Source organism: Pleurodeles waltl, chromosome 12, assembly GCF_031143425.1.
Source record: "Pleurodeles waltl isolate 20211129_DDA chromosome 12, aPleWal1.hap1.20221129, whole genome shotgun sequence".
NCBI lineage: Eukaryota > Metazoa > Chordata > Amphibia > Caudata > Salamandridae > Pleurodeles > Pleurodeles waltl.
Genome location: NC_090451.1, coordinates 113,674,956 through 113,683,773, shown reverse-complemented (window position 1 = coordinate 113,683,773; position 8,818 = coordinate 113,674,956).

Below are 8,818 nucleotides of genomic sequence, written 5' to 3'. Positions count from 1 at the left end.
AAATGTGATGTGTCCACATTGTGTTCTGGGGCATTTCCTGTCGCAGGTGTTGGAAAATGGGTCACTGGTAAGGGCAGGTAGGTACCTACACTTAGCAATAGGCCACTAACCTCCACTAAGGTCCAGTTAGGTCTAAGTAAATTAAACCCAGCTCAACCCTTGGTAGCTTGGCAACGAGCGTCAAGGCTTAACTTAGGAGACAGAGTGTAAAGCATTCAAATATCACAAAACAGTAATTACATAAAACACAGGAAACAGTTTAAAAATCCAAAACCAATTGATAAAAATAGATTATATTTTTATCTTTAAAATGACACCAAAACGAATAAAAACGGAACCGGAGATATGAATTTTTAAAGAATTATTATTTTTTAGCGCCTAAAAACAAAAAGCGCCAATCGGGTCATCTGGTTGCACCTCGACCGGGGCAAAGTCAAAGTTTCAGGCCGACCGCGATGGAGCCCTGTTCGGCTACAGGCCGCGGGAGGCCTCGGTTAAAATGTTATCTTCACACTTTTCAAGATTTTCTTCAGCGGGACGAACCTGCCAGTCCAATCCGACCTCCTGGAGCCCTTCTCCGGATACGCGATGCTGGAATCCTCGTGGAGATTTTTACCTTCGGACTTAGTCGTTTTTTCGAGGTGAAAATCCTTCGACCTGTGGTAAACCTGGATCTTGATCCGACGTCCATGGAGCCCTTCTCGGATACGATGGCTGGGAGGTCCCGGTCAACTTTTTACCTTCAGACTTAGGCCCTCATTCTGACCTTGGCGGGCGGCGGAGGCCGCCCGCCAAAGTCCCGCCGTCAGGTTACCGTTCCGCGGTCGAAAGACCGCGGCGGTAATTCTGACTTTCCCGCTGGGCTGGCGGGCGGTCGCCTTCAGACCGCCAGCCAGCCCAGCGGGAAAGAGGCTTCCACGATGAAGCCGGCTCGGAATCGAGCCGGCGGAGTGGAAGCTGTGCGACGGGTGCAGTTGCACCCGTCGCGTATTTCACTGTCTGCGCAGCAGACAGTGAAATACATGTAGGGGCCCTCTTACGGGGGCCCCTGCAATGCCCATGCCAGTGGCATGGGCACTGCAGGGGCCCCCAGGGGCCCCGCGACCCCCCCTACCGCCATCCGGATCTCGGCGGTCCGACCGCCGGGATCTGGATGGCGGTAGGGGGGGTCGGAATCCCCGCGGCGGTGCAGCAAGCTGCGCCACCGCGGAGGATTCAATGGGGCCGCGGTACACTGGCGGGACCCCGCCAGTGGTGCCGGTCCGACCGCGGCTTTACCGCCGCGGTCGGAATCCCCATTGGAGCACCGCCGGCCTGTCGGCGGTGCTCCCGCGGTCCTCCGCCCTGGCGGTCAAAGACCGCCAGGGTCAGAATGACCACCTTAGTCTCTTTTTCGGAGATTTTTCTTTACCGGGACGAACCATCAAATCAGGCCGGGTCGCGGTTGAGGCAAGCCGGCTAGAGTTGCCGCGGCGGGTCGGTCCCTCTATGGAGCTTTTTTACAAACATTCTCTAAACTTCTCCAAACTTCTGGGGCTTCTCCCAGATGTCTTTTAAAGGTTCTTTTGGGGTCCACAGCTCACCCCAAGGGTCCAGAAGTTCTGAGATGGTCCTTGGGGGGTGCAGACTACAACTCCCAGAATGCACCTGGCGCAAACTCCTTTTTGGCCACTGGGCAGTGGTCAGCTGGTCGCTTTCTTCAGGAGTTGGTGCAGGGGACTCTGGATAGCAATTTTTCACCTGTAGCAAACAGGGAGTCCCTCTTTGAACCAGTTGAAGCGAGGCAAAGTCCTTCTTGCGGTGAAGCCCAAGTGTGCAGCTGGTGCAGTCCTTCTGAGTGCAGGTTCCAGGTGCGTGCCAGGGGTCCAGCAGGGCAGTCCTTCTTCTACTTTGGTTCTTCCTTGTTGGAATCTGATGGGGATCTGAGGTGTGGGTGCAGGTCTGCCAGTTTTATCCTTGCTCCTGGGTGAAAAGCAGAGGGGTCCTGGTTCTCCAATCAGGTGCAGGGTCATTCCCCCTGTGATGACCACTTCCTGGGAAGTGTGGCAAAAATCAATCCCAGGAGGCAACATTCTCTAAAAATCCATCATGGCTGAATCTGATTTTTGGAGGTTACATCTGGCTGAGCCCACCCACTGGTGTGGCTAAAAATCATAAACACACCCCTCTCCTGCCCTCTCCTAATCTAATCAAGGGGGCACCTAGTTGTCTGGGGTTGCAGGATGTGTGGGTGTTGCTGGTTGCTCCAAATGTCCTTCTCTGCCTTTGAAGACCAGTTTGGCAGCCCTCCCCCTTCCTGCCTCACCATCTGCTGAGGGGAGATTCCTTCCCCCAGGCACATTCCTTTGTGTGAAGCCAGGCCACTTCACACCTCATCAAGGCAGCTTGGCCAATCAGAGCACAGCAGCAAAAACAATGCAGGGCTGAAATTGGCAACTTTTCAGGTAAAGTTTAAAACTCTTTACCTGAACAAGTTATATTAACTGGAAGTTGTGGGATTTATTACAACAATTAATTTGATACCAAATTATTGGTATGTATCATTTAAGGAGACTTTAAAAATTAAAATAAAGTCTACCCATTCTAGCCTATGAAGGCCATTTACTACAATGAGGGAAAAACTAATTTGGCTGTTTTTACCTCACCAGGGCTTATAAAACTATTTTTATAAAGTCCCTGCTTATAGTTACATGGCACCCAGCCCTAGGGGCACATAGGGCACTTCTTAGGGGTGACTTATATGTAAACATAAGGCAGTTTGAGACTTTGGAACTACTTTTAGTTCCAAAGTCGAATTTGCATATAACTTTAATTTAAAAGCAGCCAGCAAGGCAGGCCTGCCTTTAAAATGACACTGGGCACCTCAGCAGTGCACCTATGGGTGCACTACCTATGCTGTGGTCCTTAAACCTACATGCCCTACCATATACTAGGGACTTATAGGTAGGTTAACTTAGCCAATTATAATTAGCCTAATTTGCATATCCATTTTACACAGAGCACTGGCCCTGGGACTGGTAAGCAGTACCCAGGGCACAGCCAAGAGTCAGTAACCACCAGTACCTGTCCAAAAAGTGTGGGGGTGACCAGGGCAAAAAGGAGGACTTTCCTACAGCGGGCATGAGGCCTACCCACACAATTTTTTCCGGGAGACTTGGGGGAACGCTGAGTGGAAGTAAATGTGTGGTTCCTCTCAGATTCCAGAATTTTCTGTCACCGAAATGTGAGGAAAAAGTGTTTTTTTAGCCAAATTGTGAGGTTTGCAAAGGATTCTGGGTAACAGAACCTGGTGAGAGCCCCACAAGTCACTCCATCTTGGATTCCCCTAGGTGTCTAGTTTTCAAAAATGCAAGGGTTGGTAGGTTTCCCTAGGTGCCGGCTAAGCTAGAGGCCAAAATGCACAGGTAGGCACTTTGCAAAAATCAACTCTGTTTTCTTTGGGAAAATGTGATGTGTCTACGTTGTGTTTTGGGGGATTTCCTGTCACGGGCACTAGGCCTACCCACACAAGTGAGGTATAATTTTTATTGGGAGATTTGAGGGAACGCTAGGTGGAACAAAATTTGTGGCTCCTCTAAGATTCAGAACTTTCTGTCACCGAAATGTGAGGAAAAAGTGTTTTTTTAGCCAGATTTTGAGGTTTGCAAAGGATTCTGGGTAACCGAACCTGGTGAGAGCCCCACAAGTCACACATCTTGGATTCCCCTAGGTGTCTAGTTTTAAAAAATGCTCAAGTTTGGTAGGTATCCCTAGGTGCTGGCTGAGCTAGAGGCCAAAATCCACAGGTAGGCACTTTGCAAAAAACACCTGTGTTTTCTTTGGGGAAAATGTGATGTGTCCACGTTGTGTTTTGGGGCATGTCCTGTCGCAGCCACTAGGCCTACCTACACAAGCGAGGTTCCATTTTTATCAGGAGACTTGGGGCAACAAAGAAAAGCAAAATTCAGGAGTCTCATGAAATTCTGCGAACCTACCTCAGTCTGCAGTTTCAATCTCCAGACCTCACTGGAAGATACCGGGGAGGCTTCCAAGCGGGATCCATCTGATTTCTACTCAAGTAGAGTAGAATAATTACTGACACCAGACTCTCTGAATCCAGTGCTTAATTTGCACTTGTTGTTTCCGGTGCTGAGCACCGACACTTGATATTGAGAGCCGCCGCTTAGCTTTCTGCCTCAAGCATTTACTGCAAGCAAAAGACACATATGGGAAAGACCGAGGAAGACAAAAACGAAAAAATGTCACAATGGGAGAAAGCTGCAAGAGTTCGCTGAAGGGGCAGGGAGTGACTTTAAATGGATTGAAGAGGCCCAAAATGGCTTCAGGATTACGATGCCTCAGTAATCCGTGCTTGCACATTTAAATACAGCAGCCACGTGCTTCAGAGGAGGGCTTTGGGAACCGGCACATTGTTATTTACAAATTAAGCACTGTCTGAATCCAGCCTTTCTCTTCTCACTACACCCAGGAAGAACTGATTATCAACCTCAGTGGGCTGATGTCTCGGACAAAAGACTGAACTAAAAGATTTAAGGTCAGTCCCCGGACTCTATGCATGTAATCACACCCCCTCGCTGTGACTGCCGCCGAACAGCAACATACATCGCTGGTCACATCCTAGATGTCATTTTTGCTAAGCCTGAACTCGTTACTATTCATAGCATCACACCAACTACCTGGTCAGACCACCATATGATAACTTTCCGACATACAACTCAACAAATCAACACACCCCACAACTACTTACATACATACACCTATCGACCATGGAGCAAACTCAATTTGGATCACTTAGAAACACAACTAACAGCAAACACAGATCTAGATACAATTAACTCTGTACCAAAACTTTATGAGTGGCTACAGGAAGCTTTTGATTTCCTAATACCACTCAGAAAAACTAAACACGACAAAAGAAAACCAACACCTTGGAGAAACACAGAACTTAGAAAGATAAAGCAACAAATCAGAAAGTTGCAGCGGATCTGGCTCAAAACAAACAACAGTCAAGACAAACTGCAGCTACACAAACTTAACAGGATATACAAATCATCAATCAAAAAAGCTAAAAAAAGATACTACTCAGACAGAATTCAAAATGCTCAATCTACAACCAAGGAATTTTATAAAATTCTCAATGAATTTCGAAAACCTACATGCATGGAAGGAAGTCATCCCACCACTCAAGATTTCACAAACAAATTGGGAACTCACTACACAACCAAGGCACACACATTGGACTCCTATTTAAAACAGAAGAAAACCATCAGCACCAACCCCTTTACTAAAATACCCTTTAAGAATAAACCATCCCAACCTCTACAGTCCTTCAAACAAATATCCCAGGATGAATTTATGGATTTGGTCAAAGCAAGCAGAACTTCTGGTTGCCCTTCTGACCCTTGCCCACCACAAATCTTCAAGAACATCCTGCTATCTACTACTGCCGCCACACCTGTAAGAAGAATCATCAACAACTCTTTAACTTCAGGAACTTTTCATGCAGACCTGAAAAAGGCATACATACGACCATTATTAAAGAAAACAAACCTAGACCCGCAAGACCCCAACAACTACAGACCAATCACAAATGGACCTTTCCTGGGCAAATTGATAGAAAGAGCAGCATTCGCCCAGATGTCACAATTCATTGAAGACAATTCTATACTTTCAGACTTCCAAACTGGATTCCGTCCAGGAAGAAGCACTGAATCAGCACTCATGGCAATCTGGGACGATCTTAAAAACAGAGTCGACCGAAATGGAGTTGCTGCACTACTTCTCTTGGACCTCTCAGCTGCCTTTGATACGGTTGACCATGACACCCTAACTCAAAGACTCCACAAAGCCGGCATACAAGGGATTGCTCTCGACTGGATTACTTCCTATCTCCAAAAAAGAGCGAATATCATCCACTCGCCCCCCTTCTCGTCCGAACCCTACCTCACAAAAGCAGGGGTCCCCCAAGGGTCAATCATCTCACCTTTGCTTTTCAACATCTACATGATATCATTACCAGAACTGATCAATGATTTCCATCTCGCATGCTACAACTATGCAGATGACACACAAATACTACTTAAATTAGAATGCCCAAAAAATATTGAAAACTCCCAAATCTTCAGTTGCCTCCGAGCCGTTGATCAGTGGATGACCTGGAGCCATCTCAAACTAAATACCTCCAAAACAGAAATACTCATATGTGGTGACTGGAAAAATTATGACCCTCTGTGCGTCTGGCCTGATGATCTCGGACCGCCTCCTCAATTATCCAAGGAAGTTAAAAACCTAGGAATCACCATGGATTCCAAGTTAACTATGAATGCCCAAGTAGACAAATTAGCACGCACAAGCTTCATCACCTTAAAGACTTTACGACGCATCTTCCCCCACCTCGGATTTCCACACAAGGTGCAAGCTACTATCTCGCTTGTACTATCCAAACTGGATTATGCCAATAGCCTCTACCATGGATCATCTCTATCTGTTATGAAAAAACTGCAACGTATCCAGAATTCCGCAGCCAGGCTACTACTACATATAAAGCCGCAAGCCAACATCTCCCCTGCCTTGAGAGCACTACACTGGTTACCCGTTGCCAGAAGATGCACTTTCAAGCTGCTTTGTATCACCCACAAAGCGATACATGGAACAGGACCACTTTTTATCAGAAAGAAAATTACCAAATACATCCAACAAAGAACCCTCTGCTCAAGACTGGCACCCCGCCTTAGAACACCACAATACAAGAAAAAGACTATAGGTGGTACATCCTTCTCCGTCCAAGCAGCCAAACTATGGAATTCATTACCCCCAACTATAAGAGCCACAGATAACTTTCTTGTCTTCAGAAAACTACTCAAGAGTTGTCTCTTTCCTTCATAACCACCTTTTTCAAACAACTATGAACTGCATATGCCTATGTGGATAAATATTCTTTTCAGATTATATGTATATTTCTATTTATTTATAGTTTCTTTGGAAAATATGTATTGCTACTGTCATAACAATAAAATACACACACACTCTTTAAACCTGTCTGACTAAGTATTTTTTTTACCATGATTCTAATTATGTATTGTATGTGCATATGTGTGTGTATTTATATATATTTATACTGTATGTGTATGTAGGTGTATATGTTGTTTCTGTGCTTGGCATGTTCGTGGATCATTGCATGGCTCCTGGTTTTGGGTTGTTATACTAGATATCTATGAATTCCTGCTCTCATCTTATCACACTTATCTACTCATCACTCTTATGTCATGTCTCTATCAAACTATCCTCCATTCCCACTCTGACTCATCCCAAATCCCTTCTACCACTTTCATCTCCTAAATATCTCTGCCTAAGCTCTTCCCTCCACCTCTACATCTAACTCACCAAACCTCACTCTACCTCTGTGACCTCCCACACAACCCTACTAAATTCTCCTGCATTCATCTCACCCTGCTACTATGCTCTCCCTAACCCTTCCACATACTCTTCCCCCTCCGCCCCCCTTTATTCATCCCAAGCCTTTGGGTTGAGTAAATGAAGGATATACTCCCAATTAACACTTCTGGATTTCTTTCCTCCTCCACTCCTCCATTATTCCACTCAATCTAACTAACAAACTCTCATATCCGCGGCTCCAATTAACTCATAATAATACTAAAACTGTACTCATTATTAAACGATACTAATCCATCACTAATTCTTGTTGGGTTCCGGAGTAGCGTGCTACTCATCGAAAAACGCTTTGACGCCTCATCAGGGGTAGTAAGCGCTATATAAATACGGTTACAATACAATGCAATACAACGTACAAGTGTGTCAAAGCAATGCTGTGCAGCATGTCTGGTGAAGTTAGAAAGCTTTCAACGCATCGAAAAAGAAACAAAAAACAGACCTATCAGATAACACTTTATTTCAGCAGCAAGACAGCCATAACAGCATAATACATATATAACAAATTCATAAAAAGAACATATTTGCAGACCATGGCCATACACAAACATTAACATCTCCATGAGCAAAAAACAACACGATAAAAACAGACACATTAAAAACATTGAAGTAGACATATCATTTTCTAGGCATGGACTGCGCACACCCACAAAGTGAGAAAACTGTTTTTAATTTGTTTTAAGTTTCTGATCCAAGTTTTTTTTACATTTTTTATGTATTTTGGTTTCTTGTAGGGACTCATAATCTTACCTCATACAGTCTAATAACATTATTCTGTTCACCATCAGTACAATCTTCAGAATATAAAGTTCAAATGTGAAGTGTAAACAGGAGAAAGTATAAATAGGCACAAATAGATTTCAAATTAGAGATCAATCAATCTAAGCATTGTTAATATTTCATAAACAGAGCTAGCATACAACTAGAAAGTGTCAAGTGCAAGCATTCCTTCTCTAAAATGCCCAGGGTACAAGTCCAAAGTGCTGCGTGCTAAGTGCAAAAATCAGTTCCATCATTATTAATATTTTATAAAGAGAACTAATATACAATTTCAAAGTGTCAAGTGCAAACTTTCCTTCTCTAAAGCAACCATTGTGTAGGTCCAAAGTGCAGACCACCAAGTGCAAAAATAACTTACATATACATCTCAAAGTGCTCATTTTTACTAACCCATGCTGGGGGCAGCAGAAGCCAATCCTTTCCCAGCTCCTTTACACTTATTAACATTGTTCTTTAAGTTTGTATAAATAGGGAAGAGTATTTTGAAATTCTTGAAAAGCTTCTAACTTTCCCAACTTGTTTTGCTTGGAGCTGCTCCTTTAAATACACATTATTAATCTTTTCTAGCCACGTTTGCAACCTAGGTGGT